The 26748-nt window shown below is 44.1% G+C and overlaps 1 protein-coding gene across 4 annotated transcripts in view; it reads right to left on the bottom strand.

Moving 5' to 3' along the window:
- PLPP4 (phospholipid phosphatase 4) overlaps positions 1 to 26748 on the bottom strand; it is a 532132-nt gene that overhangs the window by 282219 nt on the left and 223165 nt on the right. For all 4 annotated transcript variants that reach the window (XM_055080898.1, XM_028481212.1, XM_028481214.1 and 1 more), the window contains one exon: positions 7753 to 7811. The gene's annotated coding sequence lies outside the window, so the exon portion shown is untranslated. The remainder of the gene's footprint in view (positions 1 to 7752; positions 7812 to 26748) is intronic.

Below are 26748 nucleotides of genomic sequence, written 5' to 3'. Positions count from 1 at the left end.
TAATATGTTGTTTCATTTGACTTACACATGAAAAATGTGTTTTAAATGCCTTCGGGTGGAAAAAAAATCTATGTATGTCACCTTTGAGTTCATTTGTCAAAAGGAGAAAAGGAAAAAAAGGTAGACATGCCATATTACTGAAAAATCTATTGATTTAATTTTACTTCTCATAAATTAGATATTCTATACAAAAGAAAGGGAGACCATGCTTTGAGGAGAAAATTTGAGTTAATTATCCAGATAAATTAGTATCCATTTGAAATACTTAGATTATTAGACTCAATCTAAGGTACAATGGTTTGAATTACTTATATAATATAATCACATCAGCTGTCCTTTGAGTATCTTTGTCATTCTGTGTTCTAGGAGTGCTCCAACTCTTGGCAAAAACATTTGTGGCCATAAGATTTTGGTGTTTTCTTAACTCTCTATCCAAAAAGGTCTAGATTGCTTTTTCTTTCATGGAAAGAAAGAAACTGATTCTGCTGATTGAAAACTAGAAATTGTCCTACAGAAATTGCCTGTAATAATTGCCGCTCATTAGTTGCAAATGGGTTTTTTCAGTGGCATGGATTTCCGCCCACTCTCTGGGCTTGTTCCTCCTCAGCCCGGGATACTGGCAAGGCCCACTCTCTGGGCTTGTTCCTCCTCAGCCCGGGATGCTGGCAAGGCCCACTCTCTGGGCTTGTTCCTCCTCAGCCCGGGATGCTGGCAAGGCCCACTCTCTGGGCTTGTTCTTCTTTACCTCATGCTCACACCAGCAGATGAACCTCAGCTTCATGTCTGGATGGTTTACACTAACCCCCACTAATTCTACCCTCCACCTTCCTCTACTCTGCACTGTGTCCTGGAAGCTCCTCAGGGACAGTGCCCACGGGACTGGCACTTGGTTCTACCATGAGAGGCTCTGCCAGGAAATAGAGGGAGGGAGGAAACTGAGGCTGGGGTATCCATGCCCCTTGGCCCATTCTTGGTCTCTGCAGTTTGGCCAGGTCCCTCTACCAAAGGCCATGGCTCCTGTTGGGAGGCCCTCTCCTCCAGCTTCAGCTCCTCCTTCTGGGCTCCAGCAACTGCCCTCTCAAGCCAAGGGGTGATAGAAACATACCAGGGTCCTGCACTATCCATCCGTTTTTTCTCTTAACCCTGCTCACAGCTTTATAAACAGCCTCTGTGTTGGTAATTTTATGTGTCAACTTGACTGGGCCCTCGGATGCCCAGATATCTGATTAAACATTATTTCTGCATGTCTGTGACAGTGTTTCCAGAAGAGATTAGCATTTGAATTGGTGGACTGAGTAAAGCAGATTGACCTCCCCAATGTAGATGGGTATCATTCAATCCACTGAGGGCTTGAGTAGAACAAAAAGACAGAGAAAGGCTGGCTTTGCCCTCCCTCTGCCTGACTACAGAGCTGGGACATCAATCTTCTCCTGTCCTCCCTGCTCCTGGTTCTCAGGCCTTCAGACCTGGACTGGAATCTACGCCATTGGCCCTAGAGCTCTCAGGCCTTGAAACTACATCACTAGCCTTCCTGGGTCTCCAGTTTGAAGGGCAGATTGTGGAACTTAGCCTCCATAATCACATGAGACAATACCTTATAATAATGAGACCTTATTTGGAGATTGGGTCTTTGCAGATATAATGAGTTAAGGTGAGGTCACACTGGATTAGGGTGGGCCCTAAGCTAATGACTGGCATTCTTAGAAGAAAACACATGCAGAGATGGCCATGTGAAGATGCAGGCAGAAACTGGAGTGTCACAGCTGCCAGCCAAGGAAGGCCAAGATTGCTGGCAACCACCAGAAGCTAGGATGAGACAAGGAAGGATTCTTCCCCAGAGCGTGCTGAGGAAGCATGGCCCTGTCAACACCTTGAATCTGAACTTCTAGACATCAGGACGGGAGAGAATAAATGTCTGTTGTTTTGAGCCACCTGGTTTGTGGTACTTTGTTCTGGAAGTCCTAGAAAATGAAAACAGGGGTGAGCATTCTCCCACCACAGGAGCTTGCAGGCATCTCTCAGGACATGAGGCTGTCAGACTGTCAACATTTCAGCCACTCTAGCACATGTCCCGGGTTGGTTAACTGTTGTATTTTGACACTTGTGTCTTCTCGCTGACAATCCCTCTGTGCCTATGTTCCCCCAACAGCTTCCATCCTTCTCTTTCTTCACTCGCAGTCTCTCCTGCCTTCCTTCTCTCCACCTGAGACCCTTTCCCCACTTCCCGGGAAAGGACAAACAGGGATCACAAGAGTCCCATAAAAGAGAGACCGCCATATCTGGGCAGTGCCTGAGGCCACAGACAGCAGCTCTTATCAAGTGGCACCACCCACGTCACATGTGCCTCCAGCCACCACCCTCCCGACGTGTTAGCCAAGCAAAGACTGTGACACCTGGAGACGATTTCTATTTTTCTCCTGAATTGTCACCTTTCCCCATTGAAGCAGGTGGCAGGAATGTGCCAGAGCAGAACGCAACCAGCCTGAAACATCTTGGCTTTTGTTTTCCCAAATCCTGGGCCCACCAAGTTGGGCAGAACTTGAGGAAGTGGCAGAGGGGTCCCAGAGAAGCAGGATGATGCAGTGAGGGTCTTCCCACTGAAGAAGAGATTTCCTGAGGTGAGGAGGAGAGTGGCAGGGATCTGGCGCCCCCCCAGAGAGGCAGTCAGACCCGGAGGGCCCTGAAGGAGATGGTCAGAGGTGGCGGGGGTCCCAGCCTCCCTGCAGCTGCACACCCCCAGCACAGCGCAGAACAAGCCTTTGGCCTGAACGGCGACCTGGTAGGTAAAGGGAATGACGGCCGCTGGAGACCCCTTCCCTTTCCTGGCTCCAGTCACAATCCTGGGAATAAAGGGAATCCCTAAATGACTAGGATGGGATTCCCACAGCCTAGTAGTGTGAGAACTTAGAGTTTAGATTTGTGTAAAAAAATAAAGTGATATTTCTTGCACACCTGAGTTTATGGCCTAAGTGGCACTGTCTCCCTCTCTTCATTTCGATGAGGACTGAGATGGCTGAAGGATAGGTAAACTCGGCAATAAAAAGAACAGGAAGCCAACACTTCTTCTGCTGAATACATACATGGCGGGAAGGTTGGCATACGCTGAACAGAGGACATGTTCTAGAATGTTCCTAGGGACACTCTCCTTAACAGCCCCTAGTCAGAAACTTCCCAAGGCCTACTGACAGCAGAGGGGGGTCAATAAACTGTGGTGTGTGCACTCAGTGCCACAGTGCCCGCAATGAGAATGAACAGCTTGCAACTAGGCACAACGTGGACAAAAGCCACATGAGCAAGACGTCAGCTGAAAAAAAGCCACGTGATTCCACTCATGTAAAGTGTAGAAACAGGCAAATGTGTCTGTGCTGTTACAAGGTAGGGGTGTGGCTGCCCTTGCAGAGAGGCAGGGACTAGAAGGGGACTTCTAGGATGCTGATTAGAGTTTACGAGAATGCCCTGAGCTGAGTTCTCATGATTTGGGCACTTTTCTGTATGTGTATTATCCTTCAGCATCAAAAAAATATAAGGTAAGGAGAGGGTTTCTGACAGAGTGAAAAGAGACAAGGATGGAGACAGAAAGAGATACACCGGGACAGATGGAGGTAGACAAGGATAGGCAGGGACCAGCACTGATGGACATTCCACCCTCCCCAAAAGCTTGTGCTACTTGGCTATCATTGGGATAGTGCTAGATATATTGGCTTGGGGTGGGAGGCTTGGGGGCACAAGACATGACGTTTGAAAACACTTTATCTGGATTGACATTCTATTTGTAGGAAAAGGTTGCCACATAACTGGCAACCCACAAATGTAGCTCTCAGCCTTCCCTTTCCTCTGAACAATGGTGCTAAAAGTTCTGAATTTTATAACGAGCAGAGCAGTGCAAACTCTCATAAATACCCAGAGCATGAGAAAAGGACTTCTATATCCAGAGACAAACATTTGCATCGGTTCATTCTCGAGTGCGGTAAAATACATAGCCTGCAGTGTTTCTTGGAGGGGAAAATGATGCTCATTCATAAGTCAGAGCAATTTAATGACTGTTATAAATTGCTAAACAATTTTTTTTTCAAAAACCATAATACTGCTGGAATCATTTAGAGGCATATAAAACTGTGCTCGGGAGAATTCCATTTTGGAAAGCTGTGCTATCACGTGCCCTGCCTCCCACTCCTGATGAACTAATCAGCATCCCATCCAACCCTATCCGTGGCACAAAGGTTCTTCAGACTTCTTAACAAAGACCCTCACCATGGGTTTTTCTGATGGCCAGAGAACTGTTATTTCACCGGGGCACCTACAAACCTCTGGAGGATAGGGCCATGAATAATTCATTGCTGGTGTTAATGTACTTCAAAAGAGTATATATTTGGAAACGACCTTCATTACTTCTGGAGCATTTTTCCACTTGATTTATTACCCTCCCTTATATGAATGCATGTTCATAATCTACATTACCAGTCCTCTAATGATGCCATGTCAGAACCTAATGTCATCTCATTATTTCTGACACTCACAAAACCCACAACAGTAAAAGCCAATTATAGACTAGAGAAATCCCAGAAGACCTCGCTGCTACCACAGCTAATAAGCTTCAGCATCATTATACTCGGAGACAGACCCACACAATGGACATCTGTGTATATCCATCCTGGGCCCTGGACCCTTCCGTTCACAGGAGTAAGGAGATCTAGCGTGGTAGAGCCTTCTGTTGGAAGCCATTCCGATCACCCTGGCAAAAAGCCACGGGATTCATCAGCAGCTTGATGACCGAAGTGTTGTGTTTTACTCCAGCACAGGAATCAGTTTCAAAGAGTGGTTCATTGGCTGAATCAACTTGGCTGAGCTGGGAGCACATTTTTGGATCTGGCGGAGAGCTGGCCAGAGGAGAAATTTGGCTACTATCCGCAATGGGGAAGGGAAGCAGCACCATTACTTCTGGAAGATCGTCACGGCTACGCAAGGGGAAAAGAGATGCTGAAGTGCAGGTGGGTTTCAGCTCCCCTTGCTCTCCCCTCAAAGTGCATCCAGTTCTTCTTCCCAAATGCCACCCTGCTGACCAACAGCACGTCCAGGCCCACCTCAGACAGAGACAAGAGACTTCTGCCCTGGCCTCGACCCTGGGTAGCCCCGCTCCAGCAGCGGGACCTAAGTGGCAGCTTCTCAGTTTTACCTGCAAGCTCCGACTTTTCCACCCAGGTTAGTACTTCTGGAGGGCTGGTTAATGACTTTTCTCTGACCTTCCAACTCTCCTTTCTAGATTCTCCTTCCAGCTTGAAGAACTGGCCTGATCTTAAAGGGGACTTAAAGGATCCCTGGTCAGTGGGTCCCTTAAAGGACCCCTGATCAATGCAGGCAACCAGTGGGAATTCATCCCTTCAACAAATATTTATCTAGAATCTTCCATGAGCCGAGCACTGGGGATACAGCAGGGAAAAGACAGCCAGTCCTTGTCCTCCCGAGCCTGCACGCCTAGTAAGAGGATATAAACTGTCATTTACTGGGAGCTTACAATGTCACAGGCACTGGGCTAAGTGCTTTACATAAAGGATTTCAATTAATCCTCACATGCACAAATTTGTAATGTAGGTACCATTACTACTTCCACTTACAGACAAGGAAACTGAGGCTTACTGAGATTAAGAAACCTGGATGCCACCAACTCCAGAATGCAAATTCTGATCCATTCCATTATTTAGTCTCCTTGAGCAGGAAGACCCGCCAAGAAAAAAAACAAAAACCCAGGCAAGATCCCAGGGCACCAGGCACACACAGCAAGAATAAGCCAGTGCCTGAGCAAACCTCTTGTCCCACGCCCAGTGCGCTTAAGTGACTCCAGTTGAGGAAAACATTAATCCTGGAACAATGCTATTTTGGCAGCTGAAAGAGGCCTGACTGGAGGACAGTGAGGACGGGGGACAGGCAGCTGCTGACCAGAGTCAGCCTGACAGCGAACTAGGCCCAGACCCATGGAGATTGTTTATTTATTTATTTTTAATGCCTAGAGATATTAAGTTACAAATCAAGCTCAAAATATATTACTTGATCTTTCCTATGTTAATAAATAAATGAGTGGCAGTATGAGCACAAAAATAATTGCAAGACCATATGATGTCACTTATATGTGGAATGTAAAATATGACACAAACGAACATATCTACAAAACAGACACAGACTCACAGACATAGAGAACAGACTTCTGGTTGCCAAGGGTGAGGGGGGTCGGGGATTGGGAGTTTGGGATTAGCTGATGCAAACTAGTATATATAGGATGGATAAACAACAAGGTTCTACTCTAAAGCACAGGGAAATATATTCAATATCCTGTGATAAACCATAATGGAAAAGAATATGAAAAAGAATATATATATATAACTGAGTCATTTTGCTGTACAACAGAAACTAACACAACATTGTAAATCAACTATACTTCAATAAAATTTTTAAAAAAATAATTGCAAGAATACCCAATTCATAATGGTGGTTTTCTCTGAGATAGGGAGAGGGGTGGTGAATTCTCACTTGGCAAGCCAGATATTTCGTAATATGCAAATGTTTAACAGTGAGGATATATACTTCTGTAAGCAGAAAATACCAAATGAAGCAGCTAATAAGGCCAGGAGTTTATGTTGTAGTATCAGTTCAATTAGAAGACTATGTGCCAGCAAGCCCCATCTGAGCCCAGCTGGAGCCCAATGGCCCAGACCATGCATTCCTCACTCACTGTCCCCTTCCCGCTAGCTCCAGATACATTCAGAGAACAGCACTGAATTACCAATTGCTCCATGGTAATGAAGTCCAAGTTCACCTATAACTGATCTTGCCTTATACCTCTTTCCCAATTCAAATCAAGGCCAAATCATTAATCATTCCAGCAGAGCCCAGAAAATTGCATACACTGATCTTTTGAATTTTATCACCTGCTGCTCAAGGACTATTGAACCCTAAAGACTTGACAGCGATTTCATTACAATTTAAGAATATCATATATAACTTTTTTTGTGGTCCTGTCACAAAACAATCAGTAAATATGTATTATTCAAACCAATGTACTAATGAAACGGACAGGTCTGAGTTTGCCGATATTCTTCTTGGATTGATTTTATCTTTTTATGTCAAAGCAAATAATGCAAAAACTGAACTGAAACTTTGCAAAGAGACAAGTTTTCTTCTTTGACAGCATCAATAAGAGCTAGGAGTCTAACCATAAAGCTTGGTCTCATGAGAATTAGTCTTTCTGAAGTCAGTAAGAAATTCCAGTTCTCAGGGATTCCCAGTTCCATTGTATAGTTTGGAGTGGCAAGAAAATAGAACAGATTTCAACAGTAATTTCATCTTTTAGCTAACAGAAGTGCTCAAAAGGCACGAAACTGTGGGCTGAGTCCCATCGGACTATTTGTGTCTTCCCAGCCGCTGCACATTTGTGTCTCCCTTCCTTTGCCCTCTGCCCTCCAACTCCCCACCCAACGACCCCACTCATCCTCAAGCCCCAGGGGGACTATCACTCTGGGGAGCATTACAGGGCCTTCAGCTCCCCTTGGACAGAATCAATCAGCAAATCCTCCCCAATCCAACAGTTGCATGTAGTTTGTACACTCTGTACTTCTACCGTTGAGAGCTCCTTGTGGTCAGACTATTTCTATTGCCTTTGGCCCCTGTGCCCAATCTGGCACCCAACTCAGAGCAAACACTCGATGCTAGACAATAACAAACAAAATGTGACGATAACTTGGATTCAATGTCCAGCCTTACCACTACTTGCTGCTTCATGCTGAGCGGTCATCAATTTCTCTGGAGCACTGTTTCCTCATCTGTAACATGGAGAGAAAAAAAATAATCATGATCACCGCACTACGTGACTTAGAATTGCAGGAAGATCCAAAGCTATAATGAATGGGAAAGCAGTTTGTAAGGCATAAACTAATACAAACATTATGGGACTATTCAGTGCTCAATTCAAAGCAAGTCTGAATTCGATCTAAAGGGAAGAAAAAGCATGGTTTTCCAATCTTAATTCTAAATTGTTTCCAATTTAGTCAAGCTCAAGTAAAGAATCCACTTCCATTTATTAATACAAAGCTCCTGTATGTGAATTTGAAATCTTAATAGACTATCTGTAAGATCTTGACTTCCTTAGCCAGCAAAACTTTTCCCAGTTGGTCTCTCAGAGAGAGAGAGAGAGAGAGAGAGAGTTGACTTCCTTAGCCAGCAAAACTTTTCCCAGTTGGTCTCTCAGAGAGAGAGAGAGAGAGAGAGAGAGAGAGAGAGAAAGAGTGTGTGTGTGTGTGTGTGTGTGTGTGTGTGTGTGTGTGTGTGTCTGGGCGCGCGTGCATGCATGCGTGCGCACGTGTATGTATTACACGTAGGGTATTATACTGGAAAGCTAAGGATAAATAAAAGGTCAGAAATTATGTTTTCTTCAACAAGAAGATTCTTTTTTCAGATTACTATAATGCTTTCTATTTTTTCTTATTCAGAAGCAGCCTTGGGAAACTGTATCTTAATACCCCTGCAGAATTTTTAACATATCTACTATGAGTTAATTTTCTAGAACATTTTCATCCCATTTTCCAGTTTTCTCCTCTTTTTACTACTTTCAACCAAAAAAGCAACAAACATGCATTTTATAGACTTAATTATCCCTGAAACTTAAAGTAATCCGAGCACTTTTCCAATGCAAAGGCTAAAATTCCCAAAGCAATGATGAGTAAGTAGACGGGCTTCTTATGGGGAAACACGAAACAAAAATTATGCAGCCTTCTTTATACACCTTTTCCGAGCAAAATAACTCCAGGTTCTTTACCACATTATTAAAGTTACAAATTAATCCACCTTGAGGGCTTGGCAAAGAAGTAACAACCACAGAGAGAGAGGTGAGTGGGGTTAAGGATGAAGTGAGAATGAAGAATGGTGAGGTTAGCTGAGGAGCTGATGTGAGGGTATGTGGCAGGATTCTCAAGTACAACCTCCTGCCACCTCCAGTGGGAATCACCTCCACTGAGTTTCTAAATTCTTCTTCCTGATGTCTAAGAATGATGGAAAGTAGACAAAGCAGCATTCAGTGTGAGAGCTGGAAGAAATTCCTAATTCCTCGGTCGGCATTAGGAGTGAGAGTTCTCTCTACCGACCTCTGCTTTCTATGCTGGACTTAGCCAGTTCTCCACTTTGGACATGACCCTGCAACCTTTTGGTTAACGGTCATAAGGAATGCAGCTTCCCCATGTGAGAACTGTAAATTCAGTGGGAATGATAGCAAGTGTACACACTGGGGGCTGACAGCACATCAAAATGATGTGGGAGATGAGGGTTCAACAAGGTGATACATGCTCTATATTCTTCGCAAATGCCAGGTACTTGAGTATTTGCAAATTAAGCTATCTTGTTTCCCTCTTTTTAGTGAAATAAATGAACCATTAGTTACAACCCTAAATTATAGAGATATTGCAGAATCTACTCATTATTTTTAGAATTTAACAGGTTGCCAATGTTTCGACTTACCACTTAACAATGTTTATTTAGATACTCAGGCCTTTATAATTTTTTATAACATTTAGGAAATTTCCAGGCTATAGAAAAAATATTATATTCCATATAATTTATATTTTAGCTATTAAAATTTATGCTCCAATTCAAAGATTTCTGGAAAATATTATTAAAAACTAAACATTTACTAAGGCAAGAAAAAACCCTCAGCCTAGAGCCAGGGTACCGGTATTCCCAGACCCAGCTCTACGCTTTAAGCAAGTCATCTCTCCTCCCCGAGCCTTCTACGTCTCCGTAAGTAGAAGCTGAAGTTTGGTTAGATCTAGGTCATAAATAAGCATCACCCTAAATAAATCAAACTTGGTATTGTATTGAAAGGATTGTGAGGCTGCATCCAAGCCTGGTGGGAAAAAGTGCAGAGGTCAGTTAACAATGTCTGAAATCAACAGCCACAGAAATGTCAAACGGTGCAGGAGCACTACCTTGGAGGTGATTGCTAAGATCTCGCCAAGGTCTAAAACCCACGCAGAACATGAGCTCGGGCATGTCCTTTAACGTTATCTTCTCCAGAAACCCAGTCTAGGCACAATCCCTTACGGCAGTGGTCCCTAACCCTTTTGGCACCAGGGACCGGTTCGTAGAAGACAACCTTTCCACGGACCTGGGTGTTGGAGAAGCGGGGGATGTGGCTCAGGCGGTAATGCAAGCGACGGGGAGCGGCAGATGAAGCTTCCCTCGCCCGCCCGCCCGCCGCTCACCTCCTGCTGTGCGGCTCGGTTCCTAACAGGCGTGGCCCACTGCATGTCCGCGGCCAGGGGGTTGGGGACCCCTGCCTTACGGAGCACAGAATGAGGGGAGGGACACTCGTCTTAGAAGACACCAGGTTGACTCTGGCCACAAGGAGTTCTGAGAGAGTAAATCCAGAGATGGGGCCAAGAGTGAGCACGGCCCTTCTAGGGGATCAGACTATGCAACCCCAAAATACACCACTTTGGTGTAAGGAGTTTTTGAGTTGGAGACTACTGAGAAAAAGCTAATGCCGAAAAAGCTCTCTGCCTGCCCCACATTTGCCTAAAAGCAGACTCAGACTTTTAATCACTGGCGAGAACTTACCAGCCCAGAGATGGCACCCAGAGGAATCTACATAACAAACCTTACCAGAATAACCCTTATTTTCTCTTAGTTCTCCCCACATATTTGCCTTTCCACTCTTTGCTACCCTTGGAAGCCTAAAGCCCTTTTCCTGTTCCTTGTCACTTCTCTACACGTTTATTGTTCTTTTCTCAGACGTTCACTATATAAGCCCAAGTTCTAACCACGCTTCTGAGTTACTCAGCACTGAGTTTCTTCTGTGTGTATGCATATTGCACGTGCTATAAGCTCTGGTTTTCTCTTGCTAATCAGTCAGTTTAATTTCCAGGGCCCTAGCCAGAGAATCTAGGAAGTCGGAGAGAAAAGGGTTTTTTTTTTTTCTCCTCTACACCCCCCAAAAGAGGCATCCTATTCAGGATCAAGAGCTCTGTTCCCTTCATAAGAAGTTACATCCGCACCCTACACCTGGGCCCCGCTGCTTGTCCTGGTCCCTCCCCAGACTTACTGAACCTGAATCTTTGGGAGTGGACCCCAAGAAACTGCAGTTCAACAAGCCCTCCAAGTGATTCTGATCCACCCTCCAGTCTCAAGTCTGAGGGGCACTATTTTAAGGACCTCCAGGCTTGCTGGCTCCTCCCCCTTGACCTGATTGGAGGATCCCAAGATACAGCAAAGTTCAAACCTTTGGGCCCATCACTGCTACAAAATTAGTGAGCAGTGTGGGCTGGGTCCGCCTGTGTCTTTCTGTTCTTTCCTCTCTGACCGTCCTCATTCCTTGATTCTGAATTGCCTGACTGTGCACCCAGCAAAGCAACTTCTTAGTGAGCCACGCATCTCTCAAGTGACCAGAAAGCCTCCTCTTGTATGTTGCCATCCTTGAAAGAGCCAAAGAGCAGCACAGGGAAACTCCAGGGCAGGGCCCTCAAACTTCACCCGGGGAGCTTGATAAATATACAGGTTCCTGGTCCCCTTCCCAGAGAGCCTGATTCCGTTTATCTGGGTGCGTCTCTGGAATCTGCAGTTTGAACCAGTTCCTTGGGTTCCTGAGAAGCAGGCGGTAGAGGGCCCACTCTCGGGAAAACCCGTCACTTGGTGATCCGTCATGTGGAAACGCTAGAAGCAACACGCTCCCACCCTCCCGGAAATGAGCTGATTCGTATCTGATGAAATCCGTCAAGCACGTTAATGTCATGAACTTATGACTTTTAAGCAACCTGTGTAGGTGGCTGCCCATGTCATCAGTCTTAATCCGCAAACACTGCTGAGTGCCTGCACACGGTAACAGCGTGCCCAAACTCACACGTAAATCTCTCACACGGCAGTTAGGGAGGTACGGACGCCCAAACTCACACGTAAATCTCTCACACGGCAGTTAGGGAGGTACGGACGCCCAAACTCACACGTAAATCTCTCACACGGCAGTTAGGGAGGTACGGACGCCCAAACTCACATGTAAATCTCTCACACGGCAGTTAGGGAGGTACGGACGCCCAAACTCACATGTAAATCTCTCACACGGCAGTTAGGGAGGTACGGACGACTCCGACGGGGATTATTCAGCAACCCACGGGGTAGCATTAGGTTAACAGGGTTGAAGCTGAAAAATCAACTGGACCGTCAGGAGAGCATCTGTCCTGCCCTGTTTAGAGCCACACCGGATTTCAAAGCCTGTGCAGGGACCTGGGATAGAAACCCCTCTTCTCCCTGAGGCAGGTGTGCAGCTCTCGAGGTCTGAAGTCACTCTGAAAAGGAGGGCAATGGAACTGAAAGAACTCCCATCCCCCACCTCAGGCAAAGTGCTCACGTGCCCACCACCCCAAATGTCGGGAGTGCCTGTTACTTGGGAAGGCAGAACCCAGACATTTCAGAGGTAACAGGTCGTCTATCCAATACCCCTTCTTTGGGAGAACGCCCTTTCTTTTCTGAGAAAACTGGATTTGGGAGGTTGCTTTTCCTGCTCCATTTGTCAGTCCCGGGAGCTTGAGGGCAGCATGCTGGCTGCGGTGACGATGAGAGAGAAGACCTGAGAGCAGCTGGCCGCACACTGAACAGTGCTCATTCAACAGCCTCTGTTCCTGCTCTCCCCACTGCGGTCCCATTTGACTTCTGGATGACTTGCTCCCTCTCATCCCGCGCCGATGACACCGCCTCCATACAGCCTGCCCCCTCCTCTGTGAAGGAAGCAGTCTGTTCCTCCTCTTAGACTGACTTGATATTTTCTTGCACTCTTATTGGCTGTTTAATAATGTCTCTCTCAATTGGTCCACAGCTCCCAGACGGCAGGGACCTCCTCTTCCTTACGTTTGTATCTGTTTCCTCCTCTTCCCCCAGAGCCTAGCATGGTGCTTACACATAGTAGGTACATGCATATTACATGGAAATAAATTGAATCTCAAGTGAATATTGGAATTATGCACAAACTGCAGGCTTTGGGCTTTGGGGTGCTGAGGAGGCTCAAACTAGGCAGCCCCAGGCAAGCAGAGGAAGAAGCTCCCACACAGAAATCAGACCCATACCCGGTACACAGGGGGAATAAAATAAGTGCACACTCTCCATCACAAAGGCACTGAGTTTTCTGCAGAACGCTCACGCCTGCAAAGAGCTGCTTGGAGAAGGAGAAGTGAGTTTTCCACTTAACTATTTCTCGCCCACATCCATCTCCAAGGAAAGAATGGGAGGCTGATCTCTAGATAATTACGTGAACTTGAATTATTCAATTGGCTCTGCGAAATTGGATTCAAAGGAGAAAAAAGTTTAAAGGAAATCATTAAGCATTAATATACCAGGAAAATTACCCTAAAATAATACATTTCAGCCCAGCCTGAGAGAAATTTGCTGGATAGTGAAACCACAAGATCTTTACTGGCTCATGAATAGAAATGATTCTGAAACACCTTGGAAACTTATGCAAAGTGCAAGAGTTCCGATTTAGCTGTACCGACAGGCCCAGAAATCTGCACTTTAACAACACCTGGTGATTCTGATGCAGGTGGCCAGGGAAATCAGCTTTGAGAAGCACAGCTGCAGGGCAACACTCCCTGGAACGACCACAGCTCTGTGGCACGGTTCTTGCTGCACGCAGGGCTTCAAACTAAGCAGGAGACGTGGGGAGGGGTGTCACTCACCTCCCTGGTTGAAGTGTGAGAATATTCAGTCAGGCAGAAATGTGACCGTGATGCTGTCCTCTTCATTCAGAGGTGCAGAGGGCGAAGCACAGGGCCGAATCAGGACTCTTCCCAGGGCAATCGGCACTGTGGGAATGACTTCTACGTGTCAACTTGGCTGGGTGACAGCTCCCCGTGATTCAATCACACACGAGTCTAGATGTTGCTATGTGGTGTTTTGTAGATGGGGTAAACATCTCCGATCTGTTAACTTTAAGTAAAGGCGATGATCCTTGATAATGTAGGTGGGCCTCATCCAAGCAGTGGAAGGGACTTAGCAAAAACTGAGGTTTCCTGAGAAAGAAGAAACTCTTCTCAAGACTGCAGCATCAGCTCCTGCCCGAGAATTTCCAACCTGCCATGCAAATTTTGGACTTGCCAGCCTCCACAATCACATAAGTCAATTCCTTGAAATAACTCTCTCTCTCTCTCTCTCTGCATATACAGGTATGTAAATATATACATACATGTTAATATTTACACACACGTGTGGACATGCATCTATTTGCATATATGCATTTACACACATGCATATATGTGTGTATCTATTTCATATACATGTATAGAGACAGATACAGATATAAGTATAGATATTTATCCTACACCCTACTGGTTCTGTTTTTTTCTAGAGAACCTACTGGTTCTGTTTCTCTTTGTCTGCAGAACCCTGACTGATAGAGGCATTTTACCCTTTCCCACACCAAACGTATAATGATGAAGGCGCCAGGCTTCAGAAAGCAGAAGATGAACAGGTAACTATGTCCCTAGAAGGGACCGCCTAAGAGTAGGGCAGGCTCAGGAGGCCTTTCCCACATCCAAGGGCTGCGGGAAGTTGGGGAGGCGAGGGCCTCGCTCCACTTCTTGCCTGCATGGAGCACTCCTGCTGACTTCCACAGCTGAATCTCAGCTGCTTCTCAGCCCTGCCAGGCCAGATGCCAGCCTGAACCTCCCCACAGCTGCCTCCCCAGGCCCAGGCCTGGAATCGTTCCCTGAATCCTCAGCACTCCAGGGACGGCCACCATCTGTCGGAGGGATGTATCCATCTCTTCTCGGCCACAGACTCAGCCATCATTCCCACCATCACAGAGCATGGGTGCCTGGCACACCTGTACCTTACTGGGATTTTGTAGTCGAGTTTCCCTCTCTTCTAGAGTGACCCTGGGGGTCAAAGGCAGGTGCTATAACTTGCAATTTGGTTGAGGTCCAAATCTGAACCAGGAGCTGAGGGCAAATGCAGAGCAGTGAGGAAGATCATAGGCTCAAGGGAGACCCAGGGATCCAGCATTCTTCGAGCTATCGTTCTTCATTCATCGTCAAGTAAGAAGTAACTGCCATCGCGGTGATTTGTAAAATGTCATTCCTTTTCAAATTCAGGTAAGCTCGTAAATTATGTTTCTACAGAAATTTTGAAATGTCCGAACAAGAGAAGCAAATTGCCTGCTCTCCAGGGGATTATATTCTGGTGAGGAGACACGGACCACAGACAAATAAACCTGTCCCAGGTTGAGAGTGGCAAGAAGAAAATAAAATAGAGTGGTGTGATCAGAGAGTGACTGGGCAGGCAGGGACATTAAATTTCAGGAACAGCTTCCATGAAAAGGTGACACTTAAGAAGCCAGCCACACAGAGACCTGTCAAGAGAGATACTGGGGGGCGGGGGACAGAAAAAACAGCGTAACACTTGAGACAAGTAGAGAGGTCAGCTCACAGCAAACTTGTATGCCAAAGTTTGCTTTGATAATTTTATAAATGACAGCACCAGGAGAGAAGACAACTTGGCAAATTCCTCAAGCTACCCCACAGAGCATATTGATTTCCCCTAATGCCTAACATCAGGGGAAATGTCCAGCTAAAAAAGGCAATATGTCCAGCTAAAAAAACCTATATCCCTCAGCATCCACTGCAGAGAGGAGTAGCCATATTTTTGGCCTATGAACAACCAAGTTCTGGCCTGCACATACAGCAGAAAAGAGAGTATTGAGTACATGACGGGAGTTGGAGATTCTGGGGACGTTTCCTAGAAGGCGGAAGGCAGGAAGAGGCTAATCCAACTGATATGCACCTTTTACCCTTCTTATCCTTCTTCCTGCCTGGAACTTAGATGTGACAGCTGAAGATCCAGCAGCCAGTTTGTGCCCAAGAGGCCACCTTAAGATTCAAAGTCATACACTAAGAATGACAGAACAGAAAGGTATAGGAGTCCTGGGTCCCTGATAACTTCCTTCCACACTTGTACTTCCCACCTTATAGATTTCTCTTTAGATGAGAAAAATAAACTCCCATTTTTCTTATGACACCATTTTTTTGAGTCTACATTATTCATAGCTAAACTTGCTATAACTTCTCTTTTTGTTTTCAAGCTTGACTCTGTCCCCAGATTACAGCTGGAAGCATGTTGAGCCATCGTGACCAGCTTTTATGCCCACTCCTGCCACTTGTGCTCTTCTACCTACTTACTCCTCTGACATCTGTGGACAGAGCCTCTGTTGCACTGATTTTCCTCCTTTGGATGCTGTGGTCAGTGCAGTCACAGAGGGGACCCCTTTCCGGGAGGGGTGATGTCTCAGGTTTCTGGGTGGGGGTCCAGCTAAGTGGAACGAGATGGCCTCCTCAGACACTAAACCCTGTGATCTGTGTGTGGGATGCCTCCTATACAGGCTTCACCTGCATTATACTCAATTCCAAAAACACGGTGATGAGCAAAGAGGAGGCCAAATCACATGGGAGGCAAATGCAGAATGGGTTTTTTTAAAATTAACACTATCTTATACATCAGGGGAATTAATTAAACATAACTATTTCCATCTGCTAAGTTTCCAGACATGCTCAAGAGAGTAACTCTTGCAATTTATCGGACATGCAATAAAAGCACAGGGAGAGAAGGCGAGAAGGAGGCAGTTTCAGGGCTTGGGAGGAGGCTTTTCGTGATGAGGAGATTTTTCTGGGGTGGACATGGTTAGGCTTTGATTTACAATTTCTAATCTTTTCACCTCCCTGCACTGAATGGCAAGGTCTAGCATCAAGTAAACATTGAAGAGATGACTCAGCAACAGAGAGAACACTTTTAATCCAAAACCAAAAAATATACGCACATCCTCAGGTTAAAGTTAAGAGATTTTTCCAAACTATCTGGTGAGAAGATGTTCTTGCCAAGTTTTAAAAAAAAAAACAGCTGGAAAGCCTTTAGATGATGAGCCATTTTGGTTTGAGATTGTTTTGCAGACCACCAAGACCAGGAGGCGTTAATCATATAGTAGAGGGTTTCTCTAAATATACTGAATGAAAATTAAGATCACAGGTGCAATTGTTGGTGCAGTTCAGTACTTGTTCTTTGAACTTGGACAGATCTGAGTTTGAAACCACCTTCCACCTTTTTTTAATCCACTTGCTAGCTGTGTGGCCACAGGCAAGGCACATAACCTTTCTAAAGCTTCATCTGCTAAATGGGCATAATGATAGTAACTATGAAGTTTAACGTTCGAACCCAGCCCTGGTTAGTGATGTTTGTTGATTTTTCTTCGCTGGTTTATTTTAATGCCCTCCTTTGAGATAAGGACCTCCCGCTACAGAAGTCAAGCATCAAAGGCTAATCACTTGCTCCCACTGTCCTTGAGGCAGTGGAAGGGTGACTTCAGCTCAGCCATTCAGATGCCCCATCCTAAACCTGTGACTCCGGAGTGAGGGAAGTAGAAAAGGAGAGGGCAGCGTAGACTCCATTCTGTTGGTGACCATGGCTGCATCTCAGGACCAGGGGGCAACAGGCCATGTCCTAGGTCTCAGGGCCAGTGGGCATCCGGGGACTCTAACCAGACTGGAACTGTGGGTGACCATTTGTTCTGGCTGCCCAACTGCCCTTGCTCCAGGCCATAACCCAGATGAAGGTGCCCTGTCTTCCCATTTTGCTTCCTGATCTCCTTCCCATACATTCCTTTTCTGCTGAAATTAAGCAGGGCAGGTTTCTGTTTAGCGGAGACCCCACCCGGTACAGTGCTCAAGAACTGTGGGAACTTCAGGAAGTTAACAAATGACATTTCTTTTCTTCTCCTCTGGAGTTAGGAACTAATTGAGAAATAAGACCCAGATAACCGACAGACAGAGATCAAAATGTCATGTCTACTCCATTCTCTTACTGCAAACGCTGGGCTGGATGGCATGGCTTTCCAGTGCGACCACAACGAGGCTCTGAATCCTTCACTCTAGAAATAAACTGACAGCTCAGGCACACACAGAGTTCAGCACCGTGGGGGCCTTCACCACCCAGGAGAAAGCAGAGGGTGGACAGAACACACCCTCCCTGCAAGCAGGCTCATCCCAAGAGGCGTGTGGTCATCCTCCAACTCGCCGCCCTCGAGGGTGGGTCGGTCCACGACCTCCTGACCATTGCTCCAGGCAGGCTGGCCTTCTTCACCCAGAAGCCTGCAGCAAGGGAAATGGGTAAACGGCAGACCCTCGCTGACTGGTTAGCGCATTTATCTAAAATATCATCTGGTTTTTAGTCATATCACTTCTGGCAAGCTTTTTCTTTTTATTGTAGGGTAGCAAATTTAAAACTATCACTGTGATATTGTGACATAATAAACATGTATTTTGTCTTCTTCCCTGGTTCTTGGCACACAGTTCCTAAAACCCTTGGAATTTTCTTAGTGACAGGGGTAATAGGAATGTCTTTGGATAACTTCAGGAAGGGGTCTAGTTGCCAGAGGTACCAGCCATGTGATTAGGGGGACGGAATTTTCAGCTTCACCCCCTGACCTCCAGAAAGGGGAGGGGGCTGGAGGTTGCGTTAATAATCACCAGTGGTCAATGACTTAGTCACTCGTGCCTACGTAATGGAATCTCCATAAAAACCCAAAATAAAGGGGTTCAGAGAGTTTCCAGGGTGATGAATGCAATCATGTCCCTCCGCAAACCGTGTGGACAGGAGCTCTTGCATTGGTACTCCTCTGGACCTTACCCACTGCACCTCTTCATCTGGTTGTGCATTTGTATCCTTTGTAATATCCTTTATAACAAACTGGTAATAGTAAATAAAATATTTCTCTGAGTTCTGTGAGCTGTTACAGCAAATCAGTGGACCTGAGGTGGGGGCCTTGGGAACTCCGGATGTGTAGCCAAGTCACACAAGGTGTGGGTAACCTGGCCACCCACTATTTGCAATTGGCATCTGAGTCTTGTGGATCTGAACTCTTAACCTATGGGGTCTGCTCTAACGCCGGGCAGTTAATGTCAGAATTGAATTCAACTGTAGGATACCCAGTTGGTGTCCTCAGAGAACTGGAAAACCGCTTGGTGTAGAAAACCCACACGTTTGATGTCAGAAGCGTTGTGAGCAGAGAAACAGTTTTCATTTAATGCCTCACACCACAGAACTCAAAACCCCTGGCAGAAGTCAAAACTCCTGGCTTTCTATTTCCATTTGAAAGAAAACTGACCACGCCATATTTCTCTTAAATATATGCACAGAAAATCTAAAAGCTGCCTAAATCATATTATCATAGAAATGCATGCTTTGGATTTCTAGATCAGAACGTAGACCTCAAAGAAAAAAAAAAATCCCAAATTTGGATCTCTGAAGAAAAAGTACAGTATGGAATTTCACTGTGTTACCTCAGTTACCTTCCTCCCTGATAAAACCCTTCTTCAGAATTCCATCCGTATTTTAATATTTGGGTTTAAATTAATGTAAAATAATTTAAATATGATCAAATGAGGTCACTGAAAATGCAGATTCAAATCAAGAAACATATAAGGAGGATTGAAACTGTCTGATATATGGAAGGCTAACTGAGACGGTATCAACCAGAGTTCCCCAGAGAGACCGAACCAGGGAGTAGGATATGTACAAATATACATGCATGTATGTATATAGAATATATACAGGGATCTATTTTTTTGAATTGGTTTTTGTGATTGTGATGCTTGGCAAGTTTGAAATTCATAGGACCAGCAGGCTGGAAACTCAGGCAGGATGCTACCGTCTTGAGGCAGAATTTCTTCCCCAGGAAATCTCCGTTTTTGCTCTTAGGACCTTCATCTGATTGGATAAGGCCCACCCCACTCTCTCCTTAACTTAAAGTCAACTGACTGTGGATGTTAACCATGTCTACAAAAATACCTCCACAGCAACACTTAGACTAAGTACTACATCCTAGCCAAGTTGACGTGTAAAATTAACAATCACCACAGGCTTAGCAGAACCCAGCAATTCATTTCAAACATTTTCCCCATGCCATATCCAGCCAAGTGAATTATTTGGCAAGGTACATGGATCATAAAAATTAATTTAATTAACCATGTCCTCTATTTCATTCATTTTTGCCAATATACTTATAACTTTACATGTATGCATGTATATATATATGTATATATATATGTATGTACACATACACGCATACATATATATGACCCAGGCATCCATTTACACACACACACACACACACACACACACACACACACACACACACAATCTGATACTACATAACTTTCAAATGTGTTTGCTCCATACAGGGTGGCAAATGTAGTTAATAACACTGTATTGCATGTCTGAAAGTTGGCTAAGAGAGCAGATCTTAAAATTTCTCATCACAAGAAAAACAATTTTTGTAACTATGAATGGTGATGGATGTTAACTAGACTTGTGATTATCATTTCACATTATATACAAATATCGAATCATTATGTTGTACATCCGAAACTAATATAATGCTGTGTGTCAATTATTCCTCAGTAAAAAATGTATTTGCTCCAAAACTCTTCCCCTGCTCATTGGCTCCCCAAACTGGCTGTATTTTAAGTGAACATTTTAAATTGCTTTCCTATGGATGATGCTTTTGAGTTCCTTACATCTCCCTTTTTTTGTTACAATGATGATATTTAACTTGCATTTTCATTTCAAACCGTTATGTAGTTGTTTAGAGCCTAGAAAACTAATCTGCTCCCTGCCTGTCCCTCAGCCATCAATGACTTTGTCATATTGAGATGCAGAAGGAGGGGCACTGATGTTTCACATCGAAGATGTGATTATAGTACCCCAGGACATTTATTGTGATTTAACCTCTTATTTAATTACCTTGGCAAATGTGATTTAAAAAAAAAAAAACTAGACAAGAAAATCAGTTCCTGCTTCTCCACGATAAACATAGGTCAGACTGCAATTACGCATTACTACTAAAATTCAAAGCACAGTGAGTGAGACTTAATAATTTCTGGTATTTGGGGAGGACTTGTTTTTGAAGTGAAAGAAAAACCAGTGGAACTGCGTGCTTAACCAATCCTCATCTATTTGTTTTCTCCAGACTTTATTATGATCATTCTGCAAGATAATGCCCGGGATAAGCCATAACTCAGGGTGATTTAATTAGCTTTAATAATAACACCTGCCCATGCTTAGTCCTTCTGGAGATTCATTGCAACATCAGGGCATAAACTGGCAAATGTCTACAATAGGGAATGCCTGGTTATAACTCTCACCTCTGGAACCTCATAAAAATCAAAGAAATATCACCAGCCTCTTCCATCTTCAGTTTCCAATGCATTATTCTCCCTAGACCTCCCACCAGGTGATGAACGACACCCTCTTTGGGTCCAGCTGATACTCAACACACTGACATTGTCTCAGAAACATACTTCCCTTTTTTTTCCCAAAACATGTTTCTCTCCTTTGAATTGGTATTTACGTAGGTCCTTTTCATCAGTATAAAAACCGTGCTAGTACAGACACCAACCATCTAACTGTTTGCCTGTGAGTTGCCTTGAAGGAAACCAAATAGTTTGCCTGCCTCAGATCTGTTGAATGAACTTGGAACTCTTTTTGCTTCATCAGGGAATGGTCCAGATAATTAGATAATAATTAATTGTTTTGTTTTGCTTAATCATTTCGGGTTATTTTATTTAATTATTTCCACTTGATCTGGAAAATAACTAATGAAAGTTTTTGCGACAAGGCAATATTTAGAAAGATTTACTAGTTTATACAATGTTTGTCTATGGTTTTAAGGAATTAAATAACTGGAGGATGAATCTGAAAACAGAATGGCTCCAGAGACCCTTATAATAAGTATATACCATCCTAACCAGGGTAAACTGCTTCCCGTATTTATTAAAATGTTACATTTATTACATGTTTAGTCCCTCCATACCAGAGAGACGCATCACTGAATCAATAGTAGCAAAATATCAGACAACTAAGTTTGATGAGACACTCAAAGGACAATATAACTTCCAAATATTTTTTCACAAAATTCTGACACCTTTTCAAGTTGGTCACAGCGCACATTTAAAATCTCTCTAGGGCTAAATAAAAATAAAAAAAAATAAAATAAAATCTCTCTATATTTTATTATTTCACTTTAGTAACTGATGAGTCGTCCACACTCTTGGAAACATTAGAGGGGCATAAAAAGTTCTTCCTTTGTAGCTATCAATATATCAGTATGTGAATCATCTGAGCAATAATCTACATTTTCTAGAATAGTCTCCTCTGTAATTCTTGGGGACAAGACACAGAGATTCTGTTTACAAAGGATTAGCTGCTGATTTTCAACAGTTGAACTGATAAGCACAACTAAACACAAATATCGTGTATGACAATTTTTCCTGAAGGATCTCAGCAAAAAAAAACATAGCTAGTGATGGGGAAGTTCATACAAGGTTGAGTGGCTGGGATTGACCTTTCTTTAGGGGTACATATAGTGTTGGTAAAAAGTGGGTAGTCAGTATCCCCCTAAGAAAAAACAAAAGAGCAAAAAAATGAAAGAAAAAAAGGAGAGAAGGAAGGGAGGTGGGGAGAGAGCAGAGAGGCACAGGATCATCTTTTGCATGATCACTGGAGGAAATCCAATTTACTTTTTGCAATTTTGAAAATAAAATTTGGGATAACATTAAGAAAGGGGAGGGACTTCCCTGGTGGCACAGTGGTTAAGAATCCGCCTGCCAATACAGGGGACACACGTTCAGGCCCTAGTCCGGGAAGATCCCACATGCCGCGAAGCAACTAAGCCCGAGCATCACAAGAGCCCGCGAGCCACAACTACTGAGCCTGCGTGCCCAGAGCCCGTGCTCCGCAACAAGAGAAGCCACTGCAATGAGAAGCCCGCGCACCACAACGAAGAGTAGCTCCCGCTCGCCGCAACTAGAGAAAGCTCGTGCACAGCAACGAAGACCCAGTGCAGCCAAAAATAAATAAATAAATACAATTAAAAAAAAAAAAGAAAGGGGAAAACATATCTTAATAAAGGGAAATAAAGAATGAAGATCCTATGCCTGCCTCAAGACAAGTAGCTCCTTCTCCAAGTCTCAGGCTTCAAGTACCCCAGCATCAAGCTAGAGCCTTGTCTTCTGTCTCCAGAAGAAATCAAAGGAAAGCTGAAAGCTTCCAGAACTCCAACTCAAAGCTCTATTTAAAATAAAATAAGATTAGGACTAAAAGCAGATTTCCAATGAGCTTATCTCATACATTTTAAAGAAGTGTCAAAAATTAGTAAAACTGGCTATTTGGTAATGATAAACAGGGAGAACTGAGGAAAGAGTTGCTTGGTTGAATTAAGTTTTAAAAATTTAAATACTTTAAAAGTATTAGTGTATCAGACCAGTGTATCTGAGATTAGAGGTCTGTCCATTCAATCACAACCAACTCCCACCCTCTCCTGCCCCATCATGCCTGGCTTTAATCCAAATGCTTGGTTATTCTTTCCCCTTGGGTTCCTGTCACCCATGGAAAGGACTTGCCTAGATTAAGAGCCAGGTTGTATTTATTTGTTACTTACCTACATATTATGCACTGCCTCATTCCAAATATGTATCAGAGACATCTTCCAGAAACAGAATATCAAAACCACCTAAGTCAACCACCACAAGTAATACAAATACTGTTACTGACCATTAAGTGACCAAGGAGCTTTTCTTTCTGTTGGTCAAGGTAACGTGTGATGGGAAAGAACAAAATTCTCACTTGATCATTTGTCAGATTAAAACAGAAACATACATATCATCCTAGATTCCTCAGTATCCTTCGTTCTTCATAACCAGTTAGGCAAAGGGTAACCACCCTGTGTCGCTCTTTCCATCCCTCCTCTCCACTTCCACCACAATCGCTCCAACTCAGCCTCAGCACAGCTCCCCTTCAATCTTCCAGTAACCACTTCCCAAGCTTCCCGCCCCAGCGCCTTCCAGATGCCGCCCTCCACCTGCCAATCTGACCGTCTGATCACATCACTGTCCAGTGGAAATCCTCAGCATCTACACCAAGCTTCTAATACTGGGGTACACCTCCCCAGTGCACACTAAGCATTGTGCCAACTCTTAGTTCTACAGGAAGCTAAAGAACCAATACAGCACATCTTCCTGAAGCTATGATTTTACTTAAAAACTTGGGAGGGAAAACTCTCTTTTAATGTATCTATAACATGGAGTTACTTTGAAAAGGTTGTATAGAACTTTGGGATGAAACCGAAGACTTTAAAATAACGCTGTTCCTGGCTGGCTGTATGGACTCAGCCTTCAGAATGTATTTACTATTCTGTGCTGTGAGGCTGCTTCTGAGAAAATGTTGGAAAGGGTTTGGATATGACAAAAAGTCTGAACTCTATTTATGCCCTTTGACACACCAATCTCACTTATGGAAATTTATCCTATGGAAATCAGCAGTCATATGCCAAAGATACGGGCAAAGGGTGATTCATCACAGCATTATTTATAATAGGAAAAAGTTGGAATAACTTAAATGGCCACCACTCACTTTTATCTGTACATGCAAGGAGATACTTTGTATCATTTTACAAGATACGGCAGAAATATGTAAACCGACATACAAAATATGTTTGGGATATATTGTTAAATGAAAAGTCTAATTAGAAAATAGCATTTTATTGTTCATACACAGAAGAACAAGTAACAAGACATAAGGTTGGTCATCTTTGGGTGGAAGGGATGGTTGGCGATTATTTTGTTCTTTTTGCTTGACTATATTTTTTTTGTAATAGACGTGTACTGCTTTTATAATAGACGTAAATAAAGGGATTTCTCTCTGTGGGGAGTGGGAAGAGGGAATAAACTCCAACTTTTTGCACATGACCCACATCACTCGGGATCTATCCCCGGGCTACCTCCCTCAGTTTCCTTTCCTGCTTGCCCACCCTGGTCCTTCACCCACGGATAATACTGGAACAACTGTGGCTTTTCAAACAGGAGACATTCTCTCATACCTCTGTGCTTTCCAGGTGCTTCTGTCCCTGCCTGACATGTCCTTCTTTAACTTTCTAACTTGACAAACAACCTCTCCTGATGCTAACTGGCTTACCATTCACGTCGAGAGAGAACATTCTGGCCACACAATTCAGTTGCCTGACCCCTCTTCACACTAACAGTCCTCGGTGTCAGTTCATAAAGACTCTGCTTTGTGTGCTTGGTCAACGTGAGTCACTCCTGACAGGCAGTCACTCCAGGAGCTTCCCCACACCAGGGATTTTAGTTCGCACGGCTGATGCCCAGGTGCCCCATCCGGGTAAAAGCAGTAGATATCCTGGGAGCCTTGTTGAAACAGCCAACCCAGTAACCTTCATCCCTGGGCAACAAGCCACCCCAAGATCATTCTTTTGGCCAGCTGGAGCCCCAGTTTCCCACGAACGTCATGGATAATCTCAACAACTTAGTTATTTGATGAGCCAGGGAGCTTCAATTCAAAACCAGTAACAGAGATTTCATCGTACTACAGATCAACGAGAGAACGGCAATGCCCAGAGATGTCTGTGTACTTTCATTCCTTCACTCAGCATATAGGCTTGAGCACTGAGTGTGTGCCAGGCAGTGTTTGTGTGTGTGTGTGTGTGTGTGTGTGTGTGTGTGTTTAATAAAGAAAACACAATTTGTGTCCTCACTGTGGCTTATTCAGTCTAACATTTTGACCTCTCCAATGAAGAACCATATTTCTTAAGACAACCTTTTTGTTTACCAAGCTGCCTCCAACTTCAAACACAAACAGGGGAAAAACTACATCAGGAGCAGACTTTGAGCAAGAATCCTGACAATTCTTTGTTTCTGGGAACTGGCAGAAACTGTACCGGCTTCCAAGCCTCCATGCCTCCTTGTCAGAAACATCATTTCTAAAGCTCCATCACTCTAATACATGATGCTGGAGGTACAGTTGTATACAAATAGCCTGCTGTGAGTAATGATCTTCAACCTGACACGTATCTGGCCTTAGTCATCTGCTGCATTTTGCTTTATGAAGCGGCAAAGTGTCTAAGGATTTCCCCTTGCTTTTAGAATGAATTTTTAACACGTCTTCAGAAGGGAAGCCTTTGTCAGCACTGTTTATACTCTTGACCACTTTGGAGAGGAGAGAAGTGGCAGCCACAGAAGCACATAACTCAAGCTAAAAAGATCCAAAGGGGGAATATAAAACTCGGGGATGAGACTCTTCTTTTTGCAGGTGATCAGGACAGATTTGAAGCCTCTGCCCAAACAGAGCTATTGCCAAGTGTGACAGTGGACCCAAGCTTGCAACAGAGTGAATAGCCTAAGCTACCTGTTTTCAGACCCAACTGAGTAACCAAAAGTAGTCAATGGTGATTATCATAGAAACATTATGCTTATAGCTCAGTCTCTTGTCTACACTGCATCTGCTTCAAGAAGAATGAATATTAAAAAAATTCTCAGTCTCACTAGTAATCACGGAAGTGCAAATTAACACCAAGAGGTGTCATTTTTCACCTGTCAAACTAGTACAGATTTTTAAAATGCTATTACCCAGTGCTGAAAAGGGTGTAGGGAAGGAAGCACTCTGACATTCTGCTAAAGGGAGTGTAAATTGGTGCAGCTTTTTGGAACACAACGTGCCAACACGCATTATAAACTTAAAATTTTGTATATGTTTGAGTTTGGGGTTTTCTTTACAGCTGAAAAAACAGAAAACCTAATTCCTAATGACTTGACCAATAAGGAAATTTATAATCTCACAAATCAAGTGTCGTGGTAAAGAGCTTCCGGCCTGGTCAATTGGGAGACTCCAGGA

The sequence above is a fragment of the Physeter macrocephalus genome, chromosome 20, assembly GCF_002837175.3.
Source record: "Physeter macrocephalus isolate SW-GA chromosome 20, ASM283717v5, whole genome shotgun sequence".
In the NCBI taxonomy this organism is placed as follows: Eukaryota; Metazoa; Chordata; class Mammalia; order Artiodactyla; family Physeteridae; genus Physeter; species Physeter macrocephalus.
Note: the sequence above shows the minus strand (reverse complement) of the source record. Positions and strands in the feature narration are given on the sequence as shown.